Source organism: Danio rerio, chromosome 2, assembly GCF_049306965.1.
Source record: "Danio rerio strain Tuebingen ecotype United States chromosome 2, GRCz12tu, whole genome shotgun sequence".
NCBI classification, from domain to species: domain Eukaryota; kingdom Metazoa; phylum Chordata; class Actinopteri; order Cypriniformes; family Danionidae; genus Danio; species Danio rerio.
In genome coordinates this window covers 34,055,649-34,066,751 of record NC_133177.1, presented here as the reverse complement: position 1 = coordinate 34,066,751, position 11,103 = coordinate 34,055,649, and the positions used below count along the sequence as shown (strand labels likewise).

Sequence of the window (11,103 nt, the reverse complement as noted above, 5' to 3'; positions counted from 1 at the left end):
CTAAATAACTTAGTGCAAAGCGGAGTTCAAATAAATAACAAAAACACAACAATTTTTAAAGAAATAGAGAAGTAATTAAAAGCAGCATAAATAATTAACACTGAAACCTAACTTAAATAACTTGGGGTTATTTACACAGATAATCATGCAGTGTGAAAACATCTGTGACACGACTGACGTTACTTTGAAAATCATGCAGTCTGAACTCGGCATAAGCCATACAATTTAGGAATAGGATAGACAATATCCTATATATAAGCACATAAAATCCTAAATATATTAGTAAAATGAGTAAAGATTCGCAAACCTCGTGTTGTTCCTGACAGCGGGTCATTTCGGCGGCGTCAATATTTCAGTTCAACCAATAAGTAAGTGATTTACGAGCAGCACAAGCATTAGTGCTTAACGATGTCTGAACAAAAGCAAAAACGCAATTAAAATACCACCAATACGACTAGGCGTACGTTGTTCCTTCATATTAACGATGTCCATTTGGCGCTCGTTGGTCCGTGTTCAAATTAACGATGTCCGTTTGGCGCTCGTTGGTCCGTGTTTTAAATGACAATGTCCGTTTGGCGCTCTTTTAATTCAAATCACTTCAGCGAATCGATTCCTGAATCAACGACTCGCTGAGTCATCAAACAAATCTTATTAAATGTATCCTTCCAATAAACCTACATACATTTTCCAACTTAACTAGAGATTGTTATACTTGGATTAAATCTAGCTTGAAATGTAAAAAATTCAAGTAATTTATAAAATAAGCAGATCAAATAACACTAATTGAACAATTCACTAAACTATTCTTTATATGAGCATTTAATTGGACATGCTTGGACAGACTTCCAATGATCAAAATTTCAAAGTTTATTCAAATTAGCAGACATAAAGAGTTTTTTTTAATTATCCCTATTTCACATGCTAAATATGCAGCCTATATAAATAAATAAAATATATAGAAGTCTATATAAAATATATAGAACATATATAGAAGGATAGAAATTAACATATTTTGTATTAAAACAAATATGAAATCTGAATCATTGCATCTAAATATTAAGTTGAAATTGCTCTCGGTACAAATCTACTGTAAATATTAACTTAAGCTCTGCTCTGAACACAGACTCATGAACTTTTGGAATAGTTAAGAGGACATCAAGGATATGTGAAGTGTTGAATCATAGGTGTTGGTAGGTCTTTTTGCAAACCTGAAGGCTTTCCTTATACAGCTGATTATGTTTATGTGGTTATTTAAAGAAATTGTGTATATAAGATATAATTACTGCAATTACATGGATTTGCTTACTTGCTGACGTTTCCATATGCAACATTTTCAACTCAGACTGCAATATGCTCAATCAAATCTTTGTCAGCTTCACCATCATCAAGGAAAGTTAAAAACACTACAAAAACAATCCAAGCAGATCAATTAAACCTTTTTCTATTCATTTCATGAATGCAATATCATTCATTTAGGTTTAAGTGAAGCTTATTTGAGCAACTGTCTCTTGAGAACTTTTACACACGTCTTATATTGACAAAGATTTCAAAGATCATTTTTGTCCCACACATGAAACACTCTCTACTCAAAATAATCAAAAGAATAGTTGTAAGAGTTGGCTTTGCCTGCTAAGTCTAGCCGTAGGGTCTCATTAATTATCAATAGCTGCCAAAACAAACCTGGCAACAGTACTATTAAAAAATATGATCTATGATAGAGTTGGATACCTAGAGCTGCCCTCTAACCACAGCGATAAATCCTAGGCCTGAATGTAATTCACTTGACGGAAAGATGGATTCTAATACATTTCTGTTTAAAATGAGTTTAATTCTCTGTGCATACGTAGTAAACCAATATCTGGTAGAAAAAGCAGAGGCTCTTCATGTGTAATTTAGGAATGGTGTAATAAAATAGTCATGGAGGAAGCCAGAAGCCATGACAAGCGATCCATGTGGATCTGGCCTTGTGGCAGTGGGTCAGGAATCAAAGTGGTATAAAGGCCACTGAGGAAGAACGGGGCAGGTCATCGTCAGACACCCGCATCTCTTGCAGTGACATATCGAATCCGAAATTGTTTTTGCTTTGATAAATGCCTGATGTTATTTCTCCTCCACTGAATGCAACACCTCAAGGGCTGTTTACTTGGAGATGAGTCATGTGCCTTATGATTTTGAAAAAGAGTCAGATGAGGGCTTTGTCAACAGGGGAAATTATTCTGCATCTCCTCTTCCTTTGATTAACATGAATAACCAAGGCAGAAAATAATGCAATATTGGCTTTGTGTTCCTTGAATTCATATTTAGCAGTGATTTATGAGAATCAAAGCGATCCTGCTATTCAAGGGTCTTGAGTTAAAAGCAAATGTTACATTTTGTGAATATTCTCTTCAAAAACGCTTGCGCCTTGTGTATTTTTCTCCCATTACAGACCAGTGACTGAAAGAAGTGGAAATGGAGACTCGTAAAGATAGGATTTCCCTCATCTTAACGAGAGCCTGCGCTCCAGTATCGAGCTTTCCACCTGAGCCTGTCTTATTATAACATCTAAAGTGAGTAAACTACTTCATAGCATTTGTTTGCTTTCTTAGCCCACCCTCAGCAGTGTGGAGGAACAGTTCTGGAATCTATTCATCTCCAGACTCACCTTTCTGTCAAAATTATGTCCGTTTCATCCCATGAGTTATTGGATTCTATGCGCTTGGCAGTTTATTAAAGTCAGCAGTGTTGGTCAGGGCACGGACTTAATTGACTCGGTCTTAAGTTGACTCATAAGCCCCTCGCTCAGAGATCTCCCTCTCGCACCTCTGGGCCTGTCAGTTCATCTTAACAGGCAGGAGTTTTGGTGCTTCTTTTTGTCCTTTCTTGATTGGACTGAAAACATCCTACACCAGGTCTCTGATTGAGTGTCTCTTCAGAGCCCAGAGGTGACACTCTCCTCTTAGCGCTCTGTCCAAAACAACCACAGCTCTCTGTTAAAACCAAATAGAAGTGTTTGAACGAGCAGAATATAAAGAGCTGTTTTAAGAACCGGTCACTAGTTTGAGTATACGGACGCCCTTTTGTACTGGACTAAAAAAGTCAGAGCAAGCATAGCCATCTTAAATGTGCTTTCAATTTATCTGCAACAAATATGCGTATGTTTTTATCAAACAGGTGTGAGGCTGAGAATAAAGGTTCACACTGCGGTAAAATGTGGCGGGTGGCTTCAAGCATTCTCCTTCTGTCCTATTAAATGTTGCTTGTGTTTAATTGGCAGACATGAAAACGTCTCAGTGCCATGCGAGGTGATAATTGGAGCTGCAGCCTAAAAGATCAAGTCAGTTCTAGTTAATATTTCTCAAATTCAAATAAAACAAGAGCACTGGTGCCAGAGCAATGTGTGTGTGTGTGTCAGCTCCTGCGTCTGTGGGAGTGGGCTTTCAATTATTAATGCCTTATAATGAATATTTGTCACGTTTGGACCTCAGGCAACATGAACTCTTACTCTGCGCCTCAATGAACCATCGTTGTTCGCAAAGGAATATAGATGTTCAGGTCTAATCTAATACGATTTTCACAGCAATTTTCATCAATGTTAAATACAGATATTGGCTCTTAATCTGGCTTTTCCTGCAAACTATTGACAGTCTGTAAGTACGGAATAATGTTGTGTTCGATAAAGTTCTGATGGGCTACAAAATAGCTTGTCTAATTGGCATTCTACTGCTTGAGTGTTGTTGGGAATCTCAATTACTGTAAGGAAACCGGCAGTTCTTAGAAACAAAACAGCGTTGGTAAAGTATGAAAAAGATGGATTCATGCCTTTTTGTGTTTCTATATTCCTGGATGAGTATGCATCTGTTATCTTGCCTCATTTTACTTTTGATTTAGAGTGAACTCTAGTGGCACTGCCGTGAAACACCAGCTCAGTCGTCTGAATCAGCTTGATGTTTTTTCTTGAGAGAATGTGAGATCTAACTTGGGAATTTTTCACTGTGAGATTTCATTCTTGCTTTTTGAACACAGTTAGGGGTCTCATTCAAAACATGCTCACGCCGCTTTAAAAGAATCATTATTATTTCTGGAATGGTGTGTAATGCTATAATTGGTATATCTGCAACACATTACATTACACACAGGTACTACACTATTTCTGTGTTACTATAGTAACATAAATTGCCATTAACTCCCTGGCATTCTGTACAATAGAGGTTTTTATTTCATGATGGAGCGATGGCAGCAGGACTATCATGTATCATTTCTTCATAAAGCAAGTTTCATTGAAAGGGGAACGGGCTGCTAATGAGCAAGATTTATTTACGATGCCGGGAGGAATAGTGTGAGAGGGGGATCACAGCGTATAAGCAGCTAATAAAGCTCTAATAATGTATTATATTGAGAAATCCTGATGAGACTGCATTCTAAACATCTGTGAGCCTTTAGAGTTTCAATATTAGGATTCATGAGCAGCATTTATAAATTCCAAACACATATGCTGTGCCAACAAAAGATATTGTTTTGCTTTTTACCTCACAATCAGTAGCTAGAAATGAGATCAGATCCAGATTTGCAGTCTTCCGGTATAAATATTAAATCATAATGAAATAATTAAAAGATTCAGGCTTTTAAAAATAACCGCTTCTTTGCTATTAATAACCCTGAAAGCGTGACGTAAGAAAAAGACATGATTTTTCATATCTCTCAGGATATGAAAGTTAATGTCGGTTAACATTTGAGCTAATGAGGGGTTTCATCTTCCAGAGTGCACTGACTGCACAGGATGATGCCTGTCTAAATCAGTAATATTAATATACAGGGGTGGATCCTCAATATATGTTTTCCTCATATGTATGTGCCTATGTAATCACAAACACTCAAACCTCGTAGGATTATTTTCTTGGAGAAGTTGTCGTCATATTGCTGCATCCAGCCTCCCCCCAGTAAAGCCATTATTCTCCATAGACCTCCAGTAGCGAGAAACACCTAGAAATGGCAGAGGCTGGCAGGGGGGCTGACTGCATTGTCAAGTGATCCGCCTGACAAGGGAATATAAAGGCTATTAAATGCTTGTTGAATCGTGTATATATCATCCGCTCTTTACTGTGTCACCCAGGACAATTATGAATAAGATACGACTTCAAAAAATAGCTAACGCTTTCGCTTTCGCTTTTTTCCCCTTCTTTATCTGAATTAATTAAGCACAAAGGTCTTTTGTGCAAGTACAACAAGCACAAAAGCCTTTCTCAAATCCCTTCACCAAGGTGCAGTTGCAAAATAATTAATGCCGGAGCCAAATATTAAAAGCAATAATTAAGCAGTCTGACAATAGGTCACACAAATAATGTGGCTCAAACCTACTGTTGCTGAACTCTATTGAGTGTCAGAGGCATGAACTGTCCATTGTTTACAGCCATTGCTGATACAACAACACAACGGAAGGGAGTCACGTTCTTTACAAGAGCCTTAAACTCATCTGAATCACTTGAAATCAAATCAGAACTCAAGAGATGCCAAACCCACGAGAGTAGTTCAGTACACTCCTTTCCTCTGGGGATTTGCCCTAAGATTATCCTAAACCTCCAAATCCTGCTTAAGAACTGTTTGGAGCACCGCAGGTAACTTGATTTCACTGAGGGGTATACGTTCTTTCAAAGAAAGCATTTTCCTCTTGTGTAAGATTCACACGTATCTGAATGTCACTCATTTGAGAGGGAAAAAGCCAAAAGGTGGTTTTCAAAAAGGGTCTGAAAAGAGATGATGGGATTGAGAATAAATAATAAATGAAAAGCTGACATCATGCTTCAGTTTCCCAAAACCATTGCTCTTCTTGATGTAGGAGTGTGATGTCATAAGCACTTTTCATGTGAGCAATGTTTCTGTCATCCTAATGTACTGTGGTTTTGCTATGTGTACTCTTTTTGATGTCAGCCAATTGTTCACAAAGCAAAACTCTATCTATCTATCTATCTATCTATCTATCTATCTATCTATCTATCTATCTATCTATCTATCTGTCTGTCTGTCTGTCTGTCTGTCTGTCTGTCTGTCTGTCTGTCTGTCTGTCTGTCTGTCTGTCTGTCTGTCTGTCTGTCTGTCTGTCTGTCTGTCTGTCTGTCTGTCTGTCTGTCGGTCTGTCTGTCTGTCTATCTATCTAATCTATCCTCACTGGCCCCTTTATTAGGTACACCTGTTGAACTGCACATTAACGCAAATCTCTATGGTCAAACTGAGCATCAGAATGGAGAAGTAAGGTGATTTAAGTGACTGGTCTGAGTATTTCAGAAACTGCCAATGTACTGGGATTTTCGTGCACAACCATCTCTAGGGTTTACAGAGAAGATATCCAGTGAGTTGCAGTTCTGTGGACGCAAATGCCTTGTAGATGCCAAAGGTCAGAGGAGAATGGCTAGACTGGTTCCAGCTGAAAGAAAGGCAACAGTAACTCAGATAACCACTTGGTACAACCGAGGTATGCAGAAGAGCATCTTTGAATGCACAACACGTCCAACCTTGAGGCTGATGGGCTACAGCAGCAGAAGACCTCACTGGGTGCCACTCCTGTCTGCTAAGAACAGAAAATGGAGGCTACAAATCACACAGGCTCACCAAAATTGGACAATAGAAGATTGTAAAATAGAAGATTTTCCTGGTCTGAGTCTCAATTTCTGCTGCGACATTCGGATGGTAGGGTCAGACTTTGACGTCAACAAAATAAAAGCATGGATCCATCCTGCTTGTATCAACGGTTCAGGCTGGTGGTGGTGGTGTAATAGTGTGGGGGATATTTTGTTGGCACATTTTGGGCTCATTAGTACCAATTGAGCATTTTGTCAACGCCACAGCCTACCTGAATATTGTTGCTGACCATGTCCATCCCTTTATGACCACGGTGTACTCATCTTCTGATAGCTACTTACAGAAGAATAACGGGTCATGTCATAAAGCGTGAATCATCTCACACTGGTTTCTTAAAGATGACAATAAATTCACTGTTCTCAAATGGCCTCTACAGTCACCAGATCTCAATCTAATAAACCACCTTTGGGATGTGGTGAAACGGGAGACTCGCATCGTGGATGTGCAGCAACTGCGTGATGCTATCATGTCAATATTGACTATCTATCTGTCTGTCTGTCTGTCTGTCTGTCCGTCCGTCCGTCCGTCCGTCGCACATGCATGGGTGTGAGTAAATGTGTTAATATATATTAATATAACACACACACACACACACACACAGTTTTGATATGCCATCTTCTTCTCGACCCAGGACAGCCTCTGTCTCGATGTCAGACCCTTCAGCCCTGAAATTTACTTGCCTCCGGCATGTTGAGAAGCGCAGCCTCAGGGGACAGAGGTGAGAACTGCCGTAATCCCAAAATGGTTGTGACAGTGGTGCAAGAGTCACTGGAGGAGTCGGCATCTGTCATCAGTTCATTTCCCATCAGTCACTCATTCAGTAACTCAGCTGCTCATGGGTCATAAGAGTTCATGGACAGTCCCACCCCTGCCAGTTAGACGGGGTCAGGCAAGATCACACTTGGGCCCTAAAACCCATCTGCAATGGAGAGTCGCACTGGTCTCATTTGACTCACCAGCAAATTACTGTTAGTGTGAAATGGGTGAAACATGTTATCACTTCCTTCCCATTAATAGTGACCTCCTGATAAAGAGAGCGTGTAACTTGCTGTCGACCGGCTGTGAGTGCAAAGTGCTTTAAAATGGGCTACTTGAGCGGAAGAAGTTATTTTAAGGTGTTTTTTAAACAATTACCGCTTTATTGGTGTGACAATTTGCATCAATTAAGCTATGAAAGGATGCTGAGACATGTTGACTGGGTAATTATCTTTGACAGGCAATAAAGGAGCAAATTAGATGACTTAACATATTTAGAGAGCTTATCTCATCATTTCTGTTAGCTGCCATGGAGCTCAATTGCAGAACAGCAGTTGGCAATAATGTCAATCAGGAAAGCATCAAGACCATTACGGAAATGTTGCAAAATGCTTTCTAGCATCTATCTGTATCTCGCTGCAGTCATAATGAAGTTTCTCACTATCATATATAACAGACAGGACAAGCAGATGAGTCATCAGAGGGAGTGTGCATGGACCACGACGGATCCACTCTCCAGCACTTGGACTCTTTCTCTAATCTCTAATCCATTATTACATACAATTGTAAAGAGCAGTAACATGCAGACAGGATGAAAGATTCACAACTAATAAAGCAGCATAATATAAATTATATAATACAATTAACTATAAAACATAAAATGTGCGGTTGTATTTAATTATAATTGCAATTAAAAAGTATTTAGCATTTGTTAATATAAATAATTTTCAGCTAAGTAATACATTAACTCTACTTTATGGTCTTCCACAGAAATCCCTCCATAAGCTTTAACTGGTCCAGAACTCAGCTGCCCGCATCATCACCAAAACTCCGTCTTTTCACCATATCACTCCTATTTTAGAAGACCTGCAATGGCTTACGATCCAACCCAGAGTCTAATTTAAAATCCTCCTGCATGCATTCATGGCCATCCATAACCTCGCACCACCTTATTTGTCTGATCTCCATATCACCAATCTGTTCCCTCTGTCTGTCTCACCACAATGGGGAGCACAGCTTTCAGTCGCTCTGCTCCCAAACTCTGGAGTTCTCTTTCGCCTGACATCCGCAACATTGACTCTCTCCCTCTGTTTAATTCCAGACTTAAAACTGGTCTGTTCAAAATAGCTTACTCTTTATAACGGCATACTACATTCTGTTTCATGTCCTTGTATTTTATCATCTTCTCTTTTTTATATTGTCGGTTTAACAAGCAATTCTTATGAATATTTTTCTCTAATTCTTTATACTGGTCAGGAGGCCTTTTTAAAAATGAAAAACTGCAAAATATAAAATATGTCTTGTCCTGCAATAATAAATAAAAAGAATCTTGCGAACTGATAAACGGATATACCACAAAACAGCTGTAAAAACAGTAAATATTTAACTACCTTTTATATTAAACTATTTCTTTTTGATATATGTGAAGGTTTGGGTTTTCTTTTAGGCCCTCGTCACTATTATTGTCTTATTAAGATTAATGCAAATTATTAGATTACTGATGTCCATGTAAATGTAGTTACATGCCACAACCCTAGAAAAAAAAAGTTCCCTGATTTTGATCACAGCCTTTCCACAGGTTAATGCAATGTTAATTGCATAATGCAAATTTTGCATTCATGCTAACAATCAAATTATAAAAGGAAATATATTATTGCAATTCAAATAAATAAAATATAAATTGATGTGTACTTTGTCAAATAATTTTGTGGCTCATACGTATTGGTTCATGCACCTTTAAAGTATTAAAAGTATTGATTTAGCACCGGTATCGAAATAACCCCAAATGATACACCACACTATTCTTCAGTATTATTAACATTGACAAGCACTGTTGAATCACTTAGAAGCACAACTATAATTGACCATAATAATCTGACAGCATCAGTGTCAACTTGGGAGATCAAATTTCAAATTATTTAGAGAGACCTGCATTCCTTTAGTGTCTATGGGGGTTATGGCCCTGTCGAAGTCACTGTGGATAAAAGTACAGTATCTGAAACAAATTATGTAAATGTGTAAATACAAACAAGAAATGAGACAGTTAAAATGTGTATATCTGGCCTAAGATAAAATACACATGTATTTAAAAAACAGCCCATAAAGCAGCTTATAATGTCTTGTGGAAGTAGTTTATCTTGTTTTAGTTACTGTATATTAAGGTATTTTTGCAGAAAAACATTCTAACAAAACTAATTAGAAACTCATTAGGAAATCATTATTTTTTCTGAAGTGCAAGCATAATTACATATCGTGTCAAGCGAGAACTCCATATCAGCAATTCCATATCGTTTATATAGCAAGACTTCACAGAACAAATGATGCCCACAAAGATTAATGTCTTGAAAATAATAGAAATCCTTAAAACAAGATTTATTTAAAAAGTAACACAGCTTAAGAGCTTTTTTTGTCGTTGTTTTCCATGAATTAAACTAATGTACCATACTGGAAGATTTTTTCTTAACTTGGTTTTCATGTTTTTAAACAAATGCGCCTTGTGCTGAATCAATCCAGTGTAATTCAGTTATGCTGTTGAATGGAATGCATTATGATATCTTACAGATTGTATTTCTTAACAACTAGTACAATATATCTTAAAAGTAACCCTCCCATGCCTTTAACTGGACATACTCCCACATGTGCACAGGTTTGAGGTTCTGGGAAAGGATTAGCTTTGAAATCTACCGCCCCCTTCATTCTCACAGGGTAAAGCGGCTGAAATGAGAGACGAAGGAAAGTTCCAGCCAGAGAGATTCAGTCTATGGGGAAAGGAGGGCTGAGAAACGATATTAAATACGTCCCTGTCGTTTATTGATCTTGTGCATTGACACCGGCCTCATCAGCCTCCTGAGCTTTAGAGCTGCAGGCCAATTCTCTTGCACAGCCTCCCACTCTCATCCACACTAATGATTATTTAGCTCCAATCCAGACCGGATGATTTGTAAATAAGTACGGGGGACGATCCATTCATTTCGGAATATTCATGGAGCAGTCGATTCCCATGGGAGTGCGTAATGATGTCTGTTCTGGTAAAAAAAAAAGGCAAGAGCTGGTAAAAATAGTAAGTGCCTTTCAAGGAAGTGATGATGCTTACAAATCCCTAAAATGCATGCATGAATTAAGCAAATGTAAATGTAGGATGCAAATGAAGTTGTTTGATGTCTGTGAGTGTATTAGTAAGAGGCAAAAATAGATCTTATAAACGCTGTTTAAGATGGTGTGTAATTGTTTCCTCCTTCAAACATGACTTTCTTCTGCAGAACAAAAAAAGATGATGTTTTAAGAATGTTTTAACCATTCAAACTGCAAAAATGATGCAGGTGTTGCAGGGTAAAATTCATCCATATGACTCAACCATAGATATATATACTATATATCGCATATGGACTTTAAGTATGCATCGACACTACCGCCATATTTGTACAGTGCTCCCTGGACAAATTATTCAACAACATTTAGCCAAGAGTAAAAGCCATCTGAAGATGCTGGACTTTTACGTTTTGTTGAATAAAA

The 11,103-nt window shown here is 38.0% G+C and overlaps 1 protein-coding gene and 1 long non-coding RNA gene across 3 annotated transcripts in view; one reads left to right on the top strand and one right to left on the bottom strand.

The window, feature by feature from the left end:
* yes1 (YES proto-oncogene 1, Src family tyrosine kinase) overlaps positions 1-11,103 on the bottom strand; it is a 339,868-nt gene that overhangs the window by 262,410 nt on the left and 66,355 nt on the right. The window contains exon 1 of one of the 2 annotated variants that reach the window (XM_073915077.1): positions 308-554. The exons of the other annotated variant lie outside the window; for it this stretch is intronic. The gene's annotated coding sequence lies outside the window, so the exon portion shown is untranslated. Of the gene's footprint in view, positions 1-307; positions 555-11,103 lie in introns of those variants that run through there. 2 annotated transcript variants of the gene reach the window in all.
* The window catches only part of LOC137487471 (uncharacterized), a 30,446-nt gene that overhangs the window by 7,723 nt on the left and 11,620 nt on the right, over positions 1-11,103 (top strand). The window contains exon 2 of the long non-coding RNA XR_011006070.2: positions 2,429-2,549. This is a non-coding gene — a long non-coding RNA (uncharacterized lncRNA). The remainder of the gene's footprint in view (positions 1-2,428; positions 2,550-11,103) is intronic.